This window comes from Papio anubis, chromosome 8 (assembly GCF_008728515.1).
Source record: "Papio anubis isolate 15944 chromosome 8, Panubis1.0, whole genome shotgun sequence".
NCBI classification, from domain to species: Eukaryota; Metazoa; Chordata; class Mammalia; order Primates; family Cercopithecidae; genus Papio; species Papio anubis.
The window spans coordinates 69,735,917-69,757,095 of NC_044983.1; the positions used below are offsets into that span (position 1 = coordinate 69,735,917).

The following is a 21,179-nucleotide window of genomic DNA, read 5'->3' on the forward strand; positions in this document are numbered from 1 at the left end:
CTTGCTCTGTCACTCAGGCTGTAGTGCAGTGGTGCAATTACACCTCACTGTAGCCTGAACCTTCTGGGCTCAAGTGATCCTTCCATCTCAGCCTCCCAAGTAGCGGGACTGCAGGTGTGTACCACCATGTGTAATTTTTTATTTTTTGTAAAGATGGGGTCTCACTATGTTGCCCACGCTAGTCTCGAGGCTTCAAGTGATCCTCTTGCATTGGAAAGTGCTGGGATTACAGACGTGAACCACTGCGCCTTCCATGTGTTTTTTTGTTGTTGTTGTTAGTTTGACACAGTGACTCCATTTTGATCCTGACAACTTTCACAAAAGCAGAAGTGGGACAAGAGAGGACTACCCAAATTCAACTGATGCTCAGTAGCAGAACTGTCAGAAGTTGACAACCATTTGGATATGGCAATGGTGGGGGAGATGGAGGCGTTGAGGTGTATTCTGAGGTTAATGCTGAGTTTTGAAAAAAAAAATCTTTGCAACTGACATCACAATCAAGATATAAAACATATCCGGGCTGGGCGCCGTGACTTACGTCTGTAATCTCAGCACTTTGGGAAGCTGAGGCGGGCAGATCACCTGAGGTCAGGAGTTCGAGAACAGCCTGGTCAACGAGGTAAAACCACGTCTCTACTAAAAATACAAAAATTAGCCGGGCATGGTGGCACATACCTATAATCCCAGCTACTCGGGAGACAGAGGCAGGAGAATTGCTTGAACCCAGGAGGTGGAGGTTGCAGTGAGCCGAGATCGTGCCATTGCACTCCAGTCTGGGTGACAAGAGTGAAACTCTGTCTCAAAAAAAAAAAAGGACTTTTCCATCATCCCCCAAAGGTTTTCTTGTTGTCTTTCCAGTGAGCATCTGCCAATCCTGGGTCCAAAAATCCAGCAGTCTGTCTTCTGTCTCTGTATATTAGAGTTTCCTTTTCTAGATTTCATATAAATGGAGTCATACAGAATGCACTCTTTCACTCAGCATAATCTTTTGAGATTCATTCATGTTGTATGTATTGGGAGTTTGTTTCTTTTTATTGCTGAGTATTGTTATCTGTTATAAAGATACACAATTCATGGCTGGGCATGGTGGCTCACGCCTGCAATCCCAGCACTTTGGGAGGCCAAGGCGAGTGGATCATGAGGTCATGAGATCAAGACCATCCTGGCTAACATGGTGAAACCCCATCTCTACTAAAAAAAAAAATTAGCCAGGCATGGTGGTGGGTGCCTATAGTCCCAGCTACTCGGGAGGCTGAGGCAGGAGAATGGCATGAACCTGGGAGGTGGAGCTTGTAGTGAGCCGAGATCACACCACTGTATTCCAGCCTGGGCAACAGAGCAAGACTCCATCTCAAAAAAAAAAAAGATACACTGTTCATTTACCTTTTGACAGACATTTGCGTAGTCTTTGGTTTTAGCTCTTATGAATAAAGCTGCCATGAATACTCATGTACATATCTTTGTGTGAACAAATGATTTCTGAGTAAATACCTAAGAATAGAGCTACTGGGTCATATGGTTAATATATATTTAACTCTGGTAAATTTTCAAAATGGTTTCCAAATTAGTTGTACTTTACTTTCTCACCAGCAGTGTATGATTACTCTACATTCTCTCTAATACTTGATATTGTCAGGGTTTGGTTTTAGTCATTAGTAGGTATGCAGTGGATGGCATTGTGGTTTTAATTCGCAATGATGTTGAGAATTTTTTCATGTCCTTATTGGTCATTCATATGCAATATCTTGTCTTATGAAGGATCTTTTAGAATCTTTTGCCTTTAAACAATTGCTTTTTTTTCTTATTACTGAGTTTTAATAATTCTTTTTGAGACAGTCTCACTCTGTCACTCAGGCTGGAGTGCAGTGGCGCAATATCAGCTCACGCTACCTCCGTCTCCAGGGTTCCAGCAATTCTCGTGCCTCAGTCTCCCAAGTAGCTGGGATTATAGGCACGCACCACCATGCCTGGCTAATTTCTGCATTTTTAGTAGAGACAGGGTTTCACCATGTTGGTCTCGAACTCCTGACCTCAAGTGATCTGCCTGCCTCGGCCTCCCAAAGTGCTGGGATTACAGGTGTGAGCAACTGTGCCTGGCCAGAGTTTTAATAATTCTTGAGATATTATGAATACAAGTCCTTTGTCAGATAAATATATTGTGAATATTTTCTCTCTGTGATTTATCTTTTTATACAATGTCCCCTGAAAAGCATAAGTTTTAGATTTTCCTGAAGTTCAATCTATTTTTAAAAAATAGTTTGTGTCTTTTGCCTTTCCCAAGGTCATGAAGATGTTCTCCAACGTTTTCTTCTAGCAGTTTTATCCATTTAGGTTTGGGTCTGGGATTTGTTTTGAATCAAAGGTGTGAAGTGGGCATTTTGTGGCTAGCATAGGTCAGAAGTGTTGTGCCCTTCACGCACATATCCTCAGGAGACCTGGGGAAGGAAGCCTCATTCCTGTGATGGACAGTGACATTCACATGCGTGACCAGGAAGAAATCTATGTGGTGTTTCCATAGCACCATTTGCATGTTCAGTTCCCCATCTACCATCCACCTAACACTTTTTTATTTTATTTTTTTTGAGACAGAGTCTCGCTCTGTCACTCAGGCTGGAGTGCAGTGGTGCAATCTTGGCTTGCTGCAACCTCCGCCTCCCAGGTTCACGCCATTCTCCTGCCTCAGCCTCCCAAGTGGCTGGGACTACAGGTGCCTGCCACCACGCCCGGCTAATTTTTTTTTTTTTTTTGTATTTTTAGTAGAGATGGGGTTTTACCATGTTAAGCAGGATGGTCTCGATCTCCTGACTGTCTGCCTCGGCCTCCCAAAGTGCTGGGATTACAGGTGTGAACCACTGCATGTGGCCTCTACCTAATACTTTTAAACTTCATTAATCAGCAGTCAATCAATTTATTTATTTATTTTTATTTGTTTGTTTTTTGAGACAGAGTCTTGCTCAGTTGTCCAGGCTGGAGTGCAATGGCCATCTCGGCTCACTGCAAACTCCACCTCCCGGGTTCAAGTGATTCTCCCCTCTTAGCCTCCTGAGTAGTTGGGATTACAGGAACCCACCATCATGCTCAGCTAATTTTTGTATTTTTGTAGAGACAGAGTTTCACCATGTTGGCCAGGCTGGTCTTGAACTCCTGACCTCAGGTGATCCTCCTGTTTCGGCCTCCCAAAGTGCTGGGATTACAGGCATGAGCCACTGTGCCTGGCCCATTTATTTGTTAGAAAATGAATCAGTAATTTCAATTAGGAGCTGTGAAATAATGAGTTTTAATTAATTCAGTTATTCTTCTATACTTCTTAGTTGGCATTCTTCTGTAAAGTAGGGCTGGCTGGCTCTCCTGAATATATTTCATATTAGAAAATTAAGATGAATGCTTAAATCTTTCCCTTTGCCAATTTTCAAAACAAGAATTTGGTTTAATAGCTTCTTTAGACGGCTTCTTTTAATAGCTTCTTTAGACAAAGGAGTCTCCCTCACTCCAGCTTTATCTTTTTTCAGTATTGTAGACTTCTGGGTTTTTACATAACCAATGTATGCCATTTAACTATGATCATTATTCTTTTTGATGCTTATGTTATCACAACTATGTCAGTAAGTTCCCCTTCAACTGACTCCTGTGTCCTTTTGTTATGAGTCCATTCATCTTTGGAAATTTCCTTGTTTTTGAGCGTTACAGAAATGCCCCAGGCTCACTTTGTGTCCTTACCATCCTGCCTCTGGAATCAGTTCTCCAAGGAACCTTGCTTTTTCTTTAAAAAAAAGATTAATTATTATTTTTATTTCCATAAGGAATGGCACTAGAGACCAAAATCAGGATACAAGGGGTTTTTATGTTCTTGACATTTTATGGATACTTTTTTAAAAAAATTAAAAACTTTATATGGCATGATTTTGTTTTTTTAAGCAGAAATGTTCTGGGTACCTTGTACATCATATTTGCTAGAAATGAAAATTTCCTTACTGAGTATCCAGTGTCAAGCATTTTACGACACAATTAAGTGTTTAATTCTCACATTAATGAAATTTGCTAGGGCTCTTATTCTCATCCCCATTTTAAAGATGAGAAAAATGAGACTGAGATACTGGTAACTCTCCTCGGTCACACAGCTAGCAAGTATAGGGCAGGTGTTGGAGCCAGGCAGTTGGACTCCAGAACGTGGGCTTATTAGCACCATACTATGATGCTATTCAGTTGCTCAGAAGCATTCCTCATAGGAGACGTGGCAGGTAGTACCTTAAGCAGGATAAATTGTCTTACAAGGACTTTCTTTTTTTTTTAGAAGCAAAACTTTTGAAATATGAAGAAACAGAGTTAGAAGAAACAGAAAAATGTTTTTTTTTTTGTAGAATCAGAAAATAGTTCCAAATAATTCTTCTTCTTTCAGTTTTTTATATTCCCAACAGAGTTAACTCTTTAATGTAGGGTACTGCAACTAGTTCCCAGTTCTCCTCTGGCCACCCTCAAAGTTGAACCCATCTGACTCCAGAATGCCTTTTGTAGTAAAAAAAATTGATAATATACATGAGATTACCTGTAACATAAATATTAGTTATTAAATATAGTAATATCACAAATACTATGAACCACTTCTCAACCCAAGAACTAGAATATTTCCAAAATTTTGTATCTACCAATGTATATTTTCCCTATCCCAGTCCCCTGCGTCTTGCCTCCAGGCCTACCTAGAGGCTTGCCATCCTATTGCTTTTTAAGCGAAAATATGGTTTTAGCACTAATATTTGTCTAAGAACTATATATTGTTCGCCTTTGCTTGTTTTGAGAATTGTGTAAACGATACGTAGTTATCTGTTTCTTGCCTTTCCTTCCTCAACATTATGTTACTAATATTGATGCACACTGTGTGTAGTGGTGGTTCATTTTCTCTGCAATATCATGTTGCATCGTGTGGATATACCACAATTTATTTATTTATGCATTTACCTGTTGATGTCCATTTGAGTGGTTTCTAGTTTTTTGCTATTGCAAACATTGCTAATGGTCTTGTATATGTCTCCTGTGTGCCAAGTACAATGCCAAGCACAAACATTTTTGGGGATAAATAGGAATGGGATTACTGAGCTGGAGTGTATGTGGATGTTCAACTTTGCAAGATACACTAAATAATTTTCCAAAGTGGTTGTACCAGTTTTTATTCTACTATCCATTGATCGATATCATTTTTAATAGATATAGAAATGAATATAAATTTTAAATTTATTAAAATTTATTTTGAATTAAAGTTGCGAAGTGGACATTTTGTGGCTAAATGTCCACAAATTTTAAATTTTACCGAACTAATGGGTATAAAATTGTTTATCTTGTAAGCCTGTTCACATTTCTGTAAGTCCTAATGAAATCAAAAATTTTCCATATTTTATGGGCCATATCTATTTTCTGTTCTGTGAAAGGCTTGCTCTTTGCAATTTATTTGTTCTTTTTCCACTTCTAACTGATGCAGTATAATCTAACATATGGTTAATTATAATTATTAGTCCTCTATTGTTGGACATTTAGTTTTTTCCCAATATTTTGCTATTATAAGTAGAGCTGACCTGATAACGTTTTGGGTACCTTCAGGATTTCTTTCTTTCAAATAAATCTTAGAAGTGGAGTAGGCTGAGGAGGCAGATACGCTCATTTTGTAAAATATTTTGATAATACACTGAAAAGTTACCTCCTGAAATAGTGCCAATCTACCTGATGAGGTTTTTCTCGTAACCTGTGAAACATATAAGCAGTTTTATGGACTTTGACAAAGTTGGGGTGAAAGAGGAAAAGCTTGAACACATAGGGAGGTCCTGGAAAAAGCTGGGAGGGGAGGAGCCATGCTCAGCACAGCCTTCTGAGAAAGGCCGGGAGCCTGCATGAGTTCAGAGGTGAGCATGTGGGTGCCTCAGTCAGAATTCAACCAGGGGAGCAGAACTGCTAGCAGATATATGTACAGATATAAGGATTTGGGTTTTTGCAACTCAAGAAGTGGGTTAAGTGGTCTCTGTAAGGCTGTTATCCCTGTATCTGTGTGAGGCTGGAGCTTGAAGTCCATGATGCAGGTAGTCAGGCATAAAAGACAGATGGAAATTAGAGGAGACCGAGGGCAGGTAAGACTCCGCAAGCATGAGCTAAGCCCACACAAACAGACTGAAATCCGTGTCATTTCTTGTTGCCTCTGACCTTGATAGTGTGGCCATTCTGTCTGTAGAAGCCTGGGTCCTTTATTGAGGACCTAACCACATACACCTGGCTCAGGAGAAGAAGTTGAAGGAGGGAAGGGGAAGGCGGCGCAGTTGCAGGTTCTGCTGTGGCTTCCTGCCACCCGGTGAGTCAGTAGATCAACAGATGTATGTGAGGGAAAGAAAGAATTTACAGCCATAGGCATCCAACAGTGTGAAAGGTGCTTTCTCACAGATGATCTCATTCAGTCCACACAATAGCCTGTGAAGTTAGAAGTGTAAGCATTTCTAATGCACAGGTGAGTAAACTGAAATTCCAGAGCTCAGTCATGTTGAAGGGAGGATGGGACTGCAAATTTTTTTGATGGGTGATGGGACTGCAAATTTTTTCATTTTTATAATCAGATACTCAAGGGTAGGTTTGCAATTCTAATCCATGCAGTTTCCCACAACCTGTGGTTGCTCAAGTTGGCCCTTGATTGATTAGAGGTAAAAAAAAGAGATTGATGAATTAATTAATTAATTAATTAATTTATTTATTTTGAGACCGAGTCTTGCTCTGTTGCCCACGCTGGAGTGCAGTGGCACAATCTCGGCTCACTGCAACCTCTGCCTCCTGGGTTCAAGCAATTCTCCTGCCTCAGCCTCCTGCCTGGCTGAGGCAGTATGCCACCATGCCTGGCTAATATTTGTATTTTTAGTAGAGATGAGGTTTTGCCATCTTGGCCAGGCTGGTCTTGAACTCCTGAGCTCAAGCGATCCACCTCCGTCAGCCTCTCAAAGTGCTGGGATTACAGGTGTGAGTCACTGCACCTGACCTGATGAATTTATTGTAATTTAAATATGACCATAGTTTTAATTTTGTTTTTGTTTGTTTGTTTTTGTTTTTGTTTTTGTTTTTGAGACAGAGTCTTGCTCTATTGCCCAGGCTGGAGTGCAATGACATGATCTCAGCTCACTGCAACCTCTGCTTCCCAGGTTCAAGTGATTCTCCTGCTTCAGCCTCCTGAATAGTTGGGATTACAGTCTCCTGCCACCATATCCAGCTAATGTTTTTGTAGTTTTAGTAGAGACAGGGTTTCATCATGTTGGCCAGGCTGGTCTCGAACTCCTGACCTCAAGTAATCCACCTGCCTCAGCCTCCCAAAGTGTTGGGATTACAGGCGTGAGACATTTGCCCAGCATGACCGTAGTTTTAAAAATATAAATCTAGACTTTTTAACACTGAAATTTGACTTTTTAATTATTTTATGTGTCGTGAATATTATTTTTCTTTTGATTCTTTTTCTTTCTTTTTTAAATTTTTGTTTAACTTTTCGAAAAAACCAACTTTTAATTTTGTTGATGTTTTATATCGTTTTCATTTCAATTTTATTTATTTGTGCTCTGGTGTTTATTATTTCTTTTCTTCTACTAATTTTGGGTTTGGTTTGCTCTTGCTTTTCTGCTTAAGATGCATTGTTAAGTTAATTACATGACTTTTTCTTCTTTTTCGATGTAGATTCTTAAAGGTATAAACTTCTCTCTTAGTACTGCCTTCTCTGTATCCCATAGGTTTTGGTATGTTGTGTTTCTATTATCATTTGTTTCAAGAAAATTTTCAGTTTCCTTAATTTCTTCATTGACCCATTAGTCATTCAGGAGCATATTTTCTAATTTCCATGTGTTTGTATAGTTTCCCAAATTCCTCTTGTTATGGATTTCTAGTTTTATTCCATTGTAGCCAGAGAAGACACTTGATATTATTTCAATTTTTTTGAATGTTTTAAGATTTGTTTTGTGACCCAACACATGATCTATCCTTGAGAATGATCCATATGCTGAAGAAAAAAAAATGTGTATTCTGGAGCTGTTGGATGAAATGTTCTGTAAATACCCATTAGTTCTGTTTATTCTATAGCACAGATTAAGTCTAATGTTTCTGTATTGATTTTCTGTCTGGAAGATCTGTCCGATGCTAAAAGAGGGGTGTTGAAGTCTATAACTATTATTATATTGGAGTCTCTTTCTCCCTTTGGCTCTAATATTTGCTTTATACATCTAGATGCTTCAGTGTTGAGTGCATATATACTTACAATTATTATATCCTCTGGCTGAATTGACTCCTTTATTATTATATAGAGAATCTAGACTTCTACTGTGGCTTTAAAAAATTATTTGTATTTTTTATTTTCTGAGACAGAGTCTTGCTCTATTGCCCAGGCTGGAGTGCAGTGGCACAATCACAGCTCACTGTAGCCTCGAACTCCTGGGCTGAAGCAATCTTCCTGCCTCAGCTTCCTGAGTAGTTAGGACTACAGGCATGCCCTACTACAGCTAGTTTTTAAATTTGTTTTTGTAGAGACAAGGTCTTGCTATGTTATCCAGGCTATTCTCAAACTCCTGGCTTCAAGTGATCCTCCTGCCTTGCCCTCCCAAAGTGTTGGGATTATAGGCATGAACCCCTGTGCCTGGCTTATTGTGGTTTATTTTGGTGACATCAGCAATTTAATGGAAATGTATCGATATAGTTTGCCTATTTTAGAAGATAAAGTGAGACTTTTAAAATACATTGTATTTATCTTTAATTTCTTTTGATTAAATAATTAGAAATTCCTATTAGTGAAAATGAGAATGTTTGGCTTATAATTTTCATTCTTGAGAAATGATTGTGGGAATGCTGAAAATCATGTTTTAAATATAAAGTCAGTCCTAGTTTCTTCAACAGGTAAAAGGTATGAAAAGAAAGAGATGAGAACTATTGCAAGTTGAATTCTCTGGAAGCAGATGCTGACACACGGTTTGGGTGCAGGATGATGGTTAGGCGCAGTGCCTATAAAGGGAAGGTGCTAGATGGTAAAGACCTGTTGCAACACAGGCCTGGCAAAACTTTGGCAAACCCAGAGTGGCTTTGTGAGCAAATATTGTTTATCAGAGTTGTTCTGTGTCAGGCCAACAGCTGGACCTTTTCACCCCTCCTTTCTCAGTCACTGAATGTGGGTCACTCGGGGAAGAGTGTGACCTCAGCTCTCAGCGGCTGATGCTGACCTTGAAGGAGCTGAGAGCTGGAGGCTGTCTGCTGACCCCACACGTCACAGTTGGGCTTTAGGTTCTTCTTGATGGGTATCTTGGTGATGCCCCTCCATGGCTACCCCAGGAACCATCACAGATTAAGAAAGACTTAAGGGACATCAGTCAAATGCCAACGATTCCTGATTCCAACAAACAACCAAGATACAATTTTTTTTTTTTTTTTTTTTTTGGAGATGAAGTTTCGCTCTTGTTACCCAGCCTGGAGTGCAATGGTGCAGTCTTGGCTCACTGCAACTTCTGCCTCCTGGGTTCAAGTGATTCTCCTGCCTCAACCTCCTGAGTGGCTGGGATTACAGACTTGCACCATCACGCCAGGCTAATATTTTGTATTTTTAGTAGAGACGAGGTTTCGCCATGTTGTCCAGGCTGGTCTTGAACCCTTGATCTCAGGTGATCCACCTGCCTTGGCCTCCTGAAGTGCTGGGATTACAGGCGTGAGTCACCACGCCTGCCCCAAGATACTTTTGAGACAATTGCGGGAATATAGATATAGACTGGGTATCCAATGATAGTAGGGGATTAATGTTAATTTTTTCTTGGGGGTTGAGAAAACATGCTGTTTATATTCACATAACACTTCTGATACTAGATGTGTGGGTTTTATGCCCCCACACCAAGCAATTCTCCAACTCTCTGGATCCCAGCTGTGTGTACTACAACTTAATCTAATTCTGAGACTATCTACCTGAAGTTTGCATCAGATCCCATAAGTTAAAGGGCTCGGTTCCTCAAGGCTGCCCCTACTTCAGATGTCAATCGCATGTCTGGGGCTCTTGCAGTTCTCAATGACTGGCTTTAAATTGGGGGTTCCCATAACGAGTTTGATAATTTGCTACAATGACTCATAGAATTGAGGGAAACACTTTACTTACGTTTAGTGGTTTATTATGAAGGACACACCTCTAGGAAATCTAGAGAGAAGAGATGCATAGGGCCATGTATGGGGCCGGAGAGTGGTTCGTGTCTCTTCTCTTCTCTCTCTGGGCACGCCACCCTCCCAGCACCTTGATGTATTCACCAACCTGGAAGCTCATCAAATCTCATTGTTCAAGAGTTTTTGTAGCATGTACTCTGAGTCTGCCCTTTTCCAGATACTTCATTAGCATGAACTCAGGTGTGATCTAAAGAGGTGCTTTATGAATAACAAAAGACACTCCTATCACTCAGGAAATTCCAAGGGTTTTAGGAGTTTTGTGCCAGGAACCAGGAATGAAGACCAGGTAGCCTTATTTATACTACAGGTGTGATGATGGAATCATGGTTATGTAAGATACCATAATATGGTGGTAGAATAAGGTACCCAGGGATTTGCTCCAGTAAAGCGACAGCAATAAAAATGGAGGACTGATAGATAAAACAAGAATGATAAATTGTTGATAACTGTTAAAACTAGAGATGGGCTCAAAGAGATTCTCTTTAGTATTCTATTTATGTGTGTATCTGGAAATTCAAAACATAATGAAAAGATAAATATAGAAAAATACATGAAATCAATATAAATTATAATGAATATTATGATATATAAATGTATAAAAATTAAATATATAAAAAATATTAAAACATAATAAAACACTAAAAAAATACCAAAGGTCATTTAAGATAATACCTCATTGGTAAAAGAGGTAACACGGGCCAGGTGTAGTGGCTTATGCCTGTAATCCCAGCACTTTGGGAGGCTGAGGTGGGAGGACTACTTGAAGCCAGGAGTTCAAGACCAGCCTGAGAAACAAAGCGAGACCTTGTCTCTACAAAAATTTAAAAAATTCGCTGAGTGTCGGGGCGCATGCCTGTAGTCTCAGCTACTTAGGAGGCTGAGGTGAAAGGATTGCTTGAGCTGAGGAGTTTGAGGCTGCAGTGAGCAGGGATTGTGCAACTGCACTCCAACCTGTGTGACAGAGGAAGACCCTGTCTCAAAAAAAAAAAAAAAAGAATTATCATAATAAATAGGGGGCATCTATTATTGGGTGTCTTTCATATGCTAGAAATCAACAAGTAAATCCAGAGTAAACTCAGTTTTGAGTATTATGAAGATCTGCCCTGGAGATAAAGCATCCTTCAGTGGCAGCTGATAGCTTTCAGTGGAATGTGAGGATTTTCCTGTCGAGTGTGACCAAATGAGTAACTGGAAAAGGAGATACAGGAAGATTATAAGGCAGGACAGAAAGCAAACTACTGAGAGCATTTTTGAAAGCATCCAGACACAGTGTCAAGTGCTTTACATACACTGTCTTAATTCTCACAGTCACAACCCCACGTTATTATTTAGATTTTCTAGGATTCCCTTTATGTAGATTGGGATATTAAGACTCAGATATTTGGGAACTCATCCAAGTGTTTTTAATGGGATTCCAAATTATGTTGTGTTGGGTTCTGAGGCTTTTGCACTGGGTCACTGGAGTTCAAAGCTGGCCACTTCTCAGGCTCCCAGGGAATCTGGCAGCACCCCTGGGGCAGCATATTCTGTCTCTCCTGGAAAAGCAAACTGCACTGGTCCTCCCGTGGCTGCTGGGCAGACCCACAGAGTTTCACAGGCCTGGGATGGCCCTTTCTGCTGATAACACTCCTGCCTAACTTCCTGGAACTAGAAAAATTAGAAAAGAAGAAAACAATACTATTCTGAATTTTAATTAGAAGCTCTGAGCATTTCCTCTTCCTAAGGGCTTTCTCTCTCTCTCTTTTTTTGTTCACGTATCTGCCCATTTGTAGTGGTTAATTTCATATATCAACTTGACTGGGCTAAAGGATGCTCAGATAGCTGGTAAAGCATTATTTCTGGGTGTGTCTGTGAAGATGTTTCTCAAAAACATTGGCGTTTGAATCAGTAGACTGAGTAAAAATCGGCCCTCACCAAAGTGGCTGGGCATCATCCAATCTGTTGAAGTCCCAGCTATAACAGAAAGGCGGAGGAAAGGTGAATTTTCTCTCTGCTTGAGCTGGGACATCTATCTTCTGCCCTTGGGCATCAGCACTCCTGGTTCTGATGCCTTCACACTCAGGCTGGAATTACTCCATCAGCTTTCCTGGGCCTTCAGCTTGAGACAGCAGACTGTGGAGCTTCTCAGACTCCATAATATCATGGACCAACCTTTCATAATAAATCTCTTTCTACATATCTCTCTAAGTATCTTACTAGGTCTGTTTCTCTGGAGAACCTGACTAATACACAATCTTCAGGTATTGCCCTTTGTAATTTATTGTCTGCCAGTATGTTGGGAGTATACTGGTCTCCATTAAAAGCTGTCTAACAACTTTGGAAGAGGATTATAAGGGAGTTTTATCAATAGATAGTTATGGTGTTCGCTTTGGCAGCATGTGTATTAAAATCGGACTAATACAGAGAAGACTAGGATGGCTGCAGTGCAAGGATGACACACAAATTTGTGAAGTGTTTAATTTAAAAAAACAATAATTAATAGGCTACCAACCAAAAAAAGTCCAGGACCAGATGGATTCACAGCCGAATTCTACTAGAGGTACAAGGAGGAGCTGGTACCATTCCCTCTGAAACTATTCCAATCGATAGAAAAAGAGGGAATCCTCCCTAATTAATTTTATGAGGCCAGCGTCATCCTAATACCAAAGCCTGGTAAAGACACAACAAAAAAAGAGAATTTTAGACCAATATCCCTGATAAATATCGATGCAAAAATCCTCAATAAAATACTGGCAAACCGAATCCAGCAGCACATCAAAAAGTTTATCCACCATGATCAAGTGGGCTTCATCCCTGGGATGCAAGGCTGGTTCAGCATATGCAAATCAATAAATGTAATCCATCATATAAACAAAACCAAAGACAAAAGCCACATGATTATCTCAATAGATGCAGAAAAGCCCTTTGACAAAATTCAACAGCTCTTCATGCTAAAAACTGTCAATACATTTGGTATTGATGGGACATATCTCAAAATAATAAGAGCTATTTATGACAAACCCACAGCCAATATTATACTGAATGGGCAAAATCTGGAAGCATTCCCTTTGAAAACTGGCACAAGACAAGGATGCCCTCTCTCACCACTCCTATTCAACATAGTGTTGGAAGTTCTGGCCAGGGCAATCAGGCAGGAGAAAGAAATAAAGGGTATTCAATTAGGAAAAGAGGAAGTCAAATTGTCCCTGTTTGCAGATGACATGATTGTATATTTAGAAAACCCTATCATCTCAGCCCAAAATCTCCTTAAGCTGATAAGCAACTTCAGCAGTCTCCAGATACAAAATCAATGTGCAAAAATCACAAGCATTCCTATACACCAATAGCAGACAAACAGAGAGCCAAATCATGAGTGAATTCCCATTCACAATTGCTTCAAAGAGAATAAAATACCTAGGAATACAACTTACAAAGGATGTGAAGGACCTCTTCAAGGATAACTACAAACCTTTGCTCAATGAAATAAAAGAGGACACAAACAAATGGAATAACACTCCATGCTCATGGATAGGAAGAAGCAGTATCGTGAAAATGGCCATTCTGCCCAAGGTAATTTATAGATTTAATGCCATCCCCATCAAGCTACCAATGACTTTCTTCACAAAATTGGAAAAAACTACTTTAAAGTTCATATGGAACCAAAAAAGAGCCTGCATTGCCAAGACAATCCTAAGCAGAAAGAACAAAGCTGGAGGCATCACGCTACCTGACTTCAAACTATACTATAAGGCTACAGTAACCAAAACAGCATGGTACTGGTACCAAAACAGATATATAAACCAATGGACCAGAAAAGAGTCCTCAGAAATAATACCACACATCTACAACCATCTGATCTTTGACAAACCTGACAAAAACAAGAAATGGGGAAAGGATTCCCTATTTAATAAATGGTGCTGGGAAAACTGGCTAGCCATATGTAGAAAGCTGAAACTGGATCCCTTCCTTAAACCTTATACACAAATTAATTCAAGATGGATTAAAGACTTAAATGTTAGACCTAAAACCATAAAAACCCTAGAAGAAAACCTAGGCAATACCATTCACGACATAGGCATGGGCAAGGACTTCATGTCTAAAACACCAAAAGGAATGGCAACAAAAGCCAAAATTGACAAATGGGATCTAATTAAACTAAAGAGCTTCTGCACAGCAAAAGAAACTCCCATCAGAGTGAACAGGCAACCTACAGAATGGGAGAAAATTTTTGCAATCTACCCATCTCACAAAGGGCTAATATCCAGAATCTACAAAGAACTTAAGCACATTTACAAGAAAAAAAATCAAACAACCCCATCAAAAAGTGGGTGAAGGATATGAACAGACACTTCTCAAAAGAAGACATTTATGCAGCCAACAGACACATGAAAAAATGCTCATCATTACTGGCTATCAGAGAAATGCAAATCAAACCACAATGAGATACCATCTCACACCAGTTAAAATGATGATCATTAAAAAGTCAGGAAACAACGGGTGCTGGAGAGGATGTGGAGAAATAGGAACACTTTTACACTGTTGGTGGAACTGTAAACTAGTTCAACCATTGTGGAAGACAGTGTGGCGATTCCTTAAGGATCTAGAACTAGAAATACCATTTGACCCAGCCATTGCATTACTGGGTATATACCCAAAGGATTATAAATCATGCTGCTATAAAGACACATGCACACATATGTTTATTGCAGCATTATTCACAATAGCAAAGACTTGGAACCAACCCAAATGCCCATCAATGATAGACTGGATTAAGAAAATGTGGCATATATACACCATGGAATACTATGCAGCCATAAAAAAGGATGAATTCATGTCCTTTGTAGGGACATGGATGAAGATGGAAACCATAATTCTCAGCAAACTATTGCAAGGACAGAAAACCAGACACCGCATGTTGTCACTCATAGGTGGGAACTGAACAATGAGAACACTTGGACACAGGGCAGGGAATATCACACACTGGCACCTGTCATGGGGTGGGGCGGGGGAGGGATAGCATTAGGAGATTTACCTAATGTAAATGACGAGTTAATGGGTGCAGCACACCAACACGGCACATGTATACCTATGTAACAAAGCTGCACATTGTGCACATGTACCCTAGAACTTAAAGTATGATAATAAAATAAATAAATAAATAAAATTAAAAAATAAAAAAGGTATTTTTTTGTGGTGGATAGTGGATTTTATGAAAGAAAGTGGATTTTTTTTTTTTTTTTTTTTGAGACAGGGTGTCACTATGTCACCTAGACTGGAATCTTGGCTCACTGCAGCTTTGATCTCCTGGGCTCAAGTGATCCACCCGCCTCGACTTCTAAAAGTGCTGGGATTACAGGCATGAACCACTGCACTCAGCCTTAGCTGTGGATTCTTAAAGACAGAGACTTACAAAATGTGCATGTGTGTGTGCGCATGCACACATTTGCAAGGAAGGGGAAAGAACTGATCCTTTTCTACATCCAGGCTGTGGGATACTCCAATGAAGACAGAGAAAAGGAAAAAAATAAGGGAGGGCAAGTTTCTTCCTCAAGTGCACATCTAATATCATTTGCAATGAAAAGAGCGAAGGAGTGGTGGCATTGAACCTGAGCTGAAGGGAAAGCATACCTTTGCAGACAATGTTGGAAGTGTTGTTTAGGACCCCTTTATGTGAAAGCAAGACCGTTGGAAGGCAGCTGAGACTTCCCAAGCAGCAGTGCCCTCTGTGGGTCTGCCTGGGGTGGTAAGTGGGGCTTGGAATCAAAATGCAAGAAAATCCTAGCATAAGGGACTTTGTGTTGAGCCTGATTGACTTTGGTATATTCCCAAGCCCTGAGTACCTCACCAGAAGTTCTTTCTGCTGCTCACGGCCATGGTTGAGGAATCCTGGGAAAAGAGCCTCAGTGGTAAATTGACACTGAAAGTGCTTTCAGATGGTTTTGCTTTATGGCTGAGTGTGGAGGTGCCAGGAATCAGGCTTTGAGCTGCACAGCAATTACATGGCCAAGTGCATGCCCTGAGAGGCAAAAAACTGTAGAAGAATTTGGAAATGAAGTTAAGTGTAGGTTGTCAAGCTGTGTATACGAAACCCTGTCCATATAACACACTCTACCTTCTCCACTGTCACTTTGTCCCAGGGATGTTTATTCTTCCCACACTGTTACTGATTCCCTGCTTCCCAGCCTTTCTCCAAAAAGCCCCCTATGTGCTTTTTCTGGCCTGGTGAGAGAAGTAAACAGGGTGGAATTGCAAAGGATGGAATTTCCCAGCAGGCAGTGCAGAGGCCCCACCTTGCTGATGTGGTTTCACCTTCTCCGTGGACCGTTAGCTCTTTGTTGACTCCCAGGAATAGAAGCTCGGTTTCCTCTAAGGCTCTTTAGTTCCCAGACCTGCCTGGCAATGGCTGACTTTTGTGTGGAAGAGAGACTGAATCAGTTTAAAGCCACAAACCACAATCCCTGAGTCTGATGATTTCCTAGGCCCTTTCTTGTCTTTTGGCCTTGCCCCGCCCCACATCTCCCCGCCCCTCCCCGCCTCACCTCTCCTCACCTCACCTTGCCTCTCTTTCTTTCTTTCTTCTTTCTCTCTCTCTTTCTCTCTTTCTATCTCTCTCTTTCTTTCTCCTTTCTTCCTTCCCTCCCTCCTCTCTCTCTTCCTCCCTCCCTCCCTCCCTCCCTCCCTCCCTTCCTTCCTTCCTTCCTTCCTTCCTTCCTTCCTTCCTTCCTTCCTTCCTTCCTTCCTTCCTTCCTTCTTTCCCTCTCTCCTTTTCTTTCTTTTCTTTTTTTTTGAGACAGGGTCTTGATTTGTTGCCCAGGCTTAAGTGCAATGGTGTGATCATAGCTTGCTGCAGCCTTGACCTCCTGTGCTCAAGTGATCCTCCTACCTCAGCCTCTCAAGTTGCTGGGACCACAGGTGCATGGCAATGTGCCTGGCTAATTTTTACATTTTTTTTTGGAGAGAAGGTCTTGCTATGTTGCCCAACTGGTTTTGAGCTCCTGGGCTCAAGCTATCTGTCTGCCTTGGCCTCCCAAAGTGCTGAGACTACAGGTGTGAGCCATCATGCCTAGCTAATTTTAAAATTTTTAGTAGGGATGAGGTCTTGCTATGTTGTCCAGTCCAGTCTCGAGCTCCTGGGCTCAAACAATTTTCCCGCCTTGGCTGGTGTTTCTTTTTTTTCTTTCTTTTTTTTTAGATGGAGTCTTGCTCTGTCACCCTGGCTGGAGTGCAGTGGCGTGATCTCGGCTCACCACAACCTCCACCTCCTGAGTTCGAGAGATTCTCTTGCCTCAGCCTCCCGAGTAGCTGGGACTACAAGCGTGCACCACCATCCCCAGCTAATTTTTTTTTTTTTTAGTAGAGATGGGGTTTCACCATGCTGGCCAGGCTGGTTTTGAACTCCTGACCTCGTGATCCACCTGCCTCAGCCTCCCAAAGTGCTGGGATTATAGGCGTGAGCCACCGCACCCAGCCTTTGGCTGGTGTTTCTTGTATTGGTTATCATTTTGGCTTCCGGGAGATTGAGCACAATCGTAGAGCTTTACTCTTCCCTGGCCATTCCAACAGATTGGCTTCAGCTTCCATCTCCCTGCTTTCAATTATAGAATATTTCCCTTAATCTACAGTCCTATTTTTTGTGCTCCTCTTTATCCAGTTGTCCACACTGCTGCTATGTGTCAGGCTTGTGCTAGGATCTGGGAACAGAGAGATGAATAAAACGTGGTCCCTCAGTCTTCAGCAGCTCATAAAGAACTGGGGAAAACAGAGTTGCAAGGAACTCACAGTGAGTAACTCTAGCTTTATCTTCTGTCTGGATTTTTGTTTTCACGCAATTGCACCATTTTTCTTCTGGTTGAGCACGTTCCTAGATTGGACTTAGATTGTGTAGGTTATCAATAAATACTGGCCATGCTCATGGTTGTGGTTGTGTCCATGTAAAGGCTTTCAAATACCTCCAACTCGTGGAGCCCTTGCTTAGCAGTGCAATGTGTGCAGGTAACAGAAACTTAAGAAAAATTGTGAAGTCATTTGAACATTTTTCTGTTTTTATTTTAGTTTTTATTATTGTATTATTATTTTAAAAACCCACACCCCTGCAGGAGAGGAAAGATTTCTTTTTCTCATCCACCCTAGGTTCATACTGGAGGCTCCTATAACAAAAGAAGATTAACAAGCGAAAGGCATACACATTTATTTAATATAAGTTTTATATGAAGGGGAGACTTCTTAAGGAAATGAAGATTCAAGTAAACAGGTGCGCTTGTGTATTGCTATGCTTAGGTTTGATGAAGCATGGACCGTCATGGAGAAATATGACTGCAGGGCAGAAGGATGTGATTGAATGGTAATAAGCTAGGGGGAAACTTAGCAAGACCTGTTTGTTCAGGTTCCTCTCTGTGTCCCTGTGTCTTCAGAGGTAAGGATGTTCCTTTCACCCCGGGTATAGGAAGGGTACCTTTCAAATGAGGGATTTATGGCCTGTTTCAGGGGAGAAGGCTGAGGGAAAGGTGAACGAGGCCTTCCTGCTTCTGCTGTTTTCTCAAATGCCAAGATGTCATATTTTGGGATAGTGTGTCCTGAACCCCATCTTCCCCGTCCCCCTACTGGATTAATCTGAAGTAAGTTCCAGGTATTATACATATATTTATATGTATCTATATATGTAAATGTATATTTATAAATATCTATGCATATCATAAATGCAAATGTGTGTAAATATTCCAGCACATATCTCTGAAAGTTAAGGACTCTTTTTATTTTATTTTTATTTTTTTGGGATGGAGTCTTGTTCTGTTGCCCAGGCTGAAGTGCAGTGGCATGGTCTCAGCTCACTGCAACTTCCACCTCATGGGTTTAAGCAATTCTCCTGCCTCAGCGCTCCGAGTAGCTGAGATTACAGGTGCCTGCCACCATGCCCGGCTAATTTTTTGTATTTTTAGTAGAGATGGGGTTTCATCATGTTGGCCAGGCTGGTCTTGAGCTCCTGACCTCCTGATCCACCTGCCTTGGCCTCCCAAAGTGCTGAGAGTACAGGCATGAGCCAGGACTCTTTAAAAAGTAACCATAATATCATGACCACACCTAAAAAATTATTGGTAATTCCTTAATATTATCAGATATCCAGTCACATTTCACTGATTTTATTATAAGCTTTTACTTTTATAGTTGGTTTGTCTGAATCAGGATTTTTGATAGGTTCCTATGTTGTGATTGGTTGGGATACCTCTTAAATCTTTTCTTTCTTTCTTTCTTTCTTTTTGAGACAGGGTCTTGCTCTGTCACCCAGGCTGAAGTGCAGTTACAAAATCACTGCTCACTGCAGCCTTGACCTCTCGGGCTGAAGTGATCCTCCTGCCTCAGCCTCCTGAGTAACTGGGACCACAGGCATGTGCCCCTATGCCTGGCTAATTTTTTTTTTGAGATGGGGGTCTCACTGTGTTGCCGAGGCTGGTCTGGAATTCCTGGGCTCAAGTGATTCTTCCACCTTGGCCTCCCAAAGTGCTGAGATTGCAGGTGTGAGCCACTGTGCCCAGCCAAATCTTTTCTAACCTACAGGTTTCCCCTCATGTTCTTTTTTTTTTTTTTTTTTCCATTGCAATTTATTTGTTGAAGAAACTGGGTGATTTCTCCAATAGAGTTTCCCATAGTCTGGATATTGCTGATTGCTTCCTTGTAATGTTTAACCTGTTCCTCTGGTCTCTGTATTGCCATCAAACTGGTAGTTAGACCTAAAACTTTAGGCTTGAGTGTAGGGCAGAAATATCTCATAGGGGGTGGTGTGTGTACTTCTATCTGGAGACACAAAATGCTGGATTCTCGCTGCTTCTGTGACGTGAGCTGTCCTGATGTACAGATTAACTCAGCTCCTTAGCTCGTTAGAGGTTGCTCAGTGGTAATACTCCAGTTCTGTTGTTGCTTCCTATGCCTTAGCCAGAATACTGGTCTGGAAGAGAAACTTCTCTCATCAGCATTTGGTTACTCTGAGGTGCAGTTTGTACAGGACAGTCAGAATTCATGCTGGCTTCTTTCCCTTTATTAATAGTTTTTAAGGAATTTAAACACTGAAGACTTCAGAGATTGTACCCCTTCTTCCCCAAATAGTTTTCTCCTCTTTCCCCGGCCCCTCTGTAATCTAGAATCTTGCTCTCTCTCTCTATTTTTTTTTTTTTTTTTGAGATGGAGTTTCCCTCTGTTGCCCAGGCTGGAGTACAGTGGTGCGATCTCGGCTCACTGCATCCTCCACCTCATGGGTTCAAGCGATTCTCCTGCCTCAGCCTCCTGAGTAGCTGGAATTACAGGCTCCTGCCACCATGCCCGGCTAATTTTTTGTATTTTTAGTAGAGATGGGGTTTCACCATGTTGGCCAGGCTGGTCTCAAACTCCTGGCCTCCAGTGATCCGCCTGCCTCGACCTCCCAAAGTGCTGGGATTACAGGCGTGAGTCACCGCACCCAGCCCTCTCTTTCTCTTGAATCCAACTTTGTAGAGCTTTGGAGAAAGAACTGCAGACTCATTCACACTAAGGTACAAATGACAAATAACAGGTTACAGTGTGATTACTCCAGACAGACTTTCTGTTTAGCTTCCATCAACGTCTTAAGTTAGAGAAATGAAGCTTCTTGGAGAAGAATAACATTTGTGTGCACTTACTATTATATGCCAGCTGCGGCAGTAAATGATTTATGTGTGCTGTCTCACACAATGCCTACAACAACCCTGTGAGTAAGGTATTCTGTGTTATTCCCATTTTACAGATGTGGAAACAAAGCTCAGGTTGTTTCAATAACTTGCCAACTAAAAGGTGACAGAGGCGAAACTAAAACATATGATTGTCTCATTCCAAGCCAGACATCTTATTCTGGAATCACAGAGGAATCATATCTTGTTCTGCCTTCTTTGTATAATTTCAGACATCTTGAACGAGGAGAAAAGGCTTTGGGGGAGAGGATGGCTTCCCAAGGTCGATATTTTCCGCTAGACAGACCCAAGTTACTCATTGTGTCAGTGTGTACGGAA

The 21,179-nt window shown here is 41.1% G+C and overlaps 1 protein-coding gene and 1 non-coding gene across 2 annotated transcripts in view; both read left to right on the forward strand.

Annotated features, from left to right (window-relative positions):
• LY96 (lymphocyte antigen 96) overlaps positions 1–21,179 on the forward strand; it is a 113,063-nt gene that overhangs the window by 77,264 nt on the left and 14,620 nt on the right. The gene's annotated exons all lie outside the window — the stretch shown is intronic.
• Positions 12,548–12,654, forward strand: LOC116268717. The gene has a single exon (XR_004175888.1). It is a non-coding gene; the product is annotated as a U6 spliceosomal RNA (small nuclear RNA).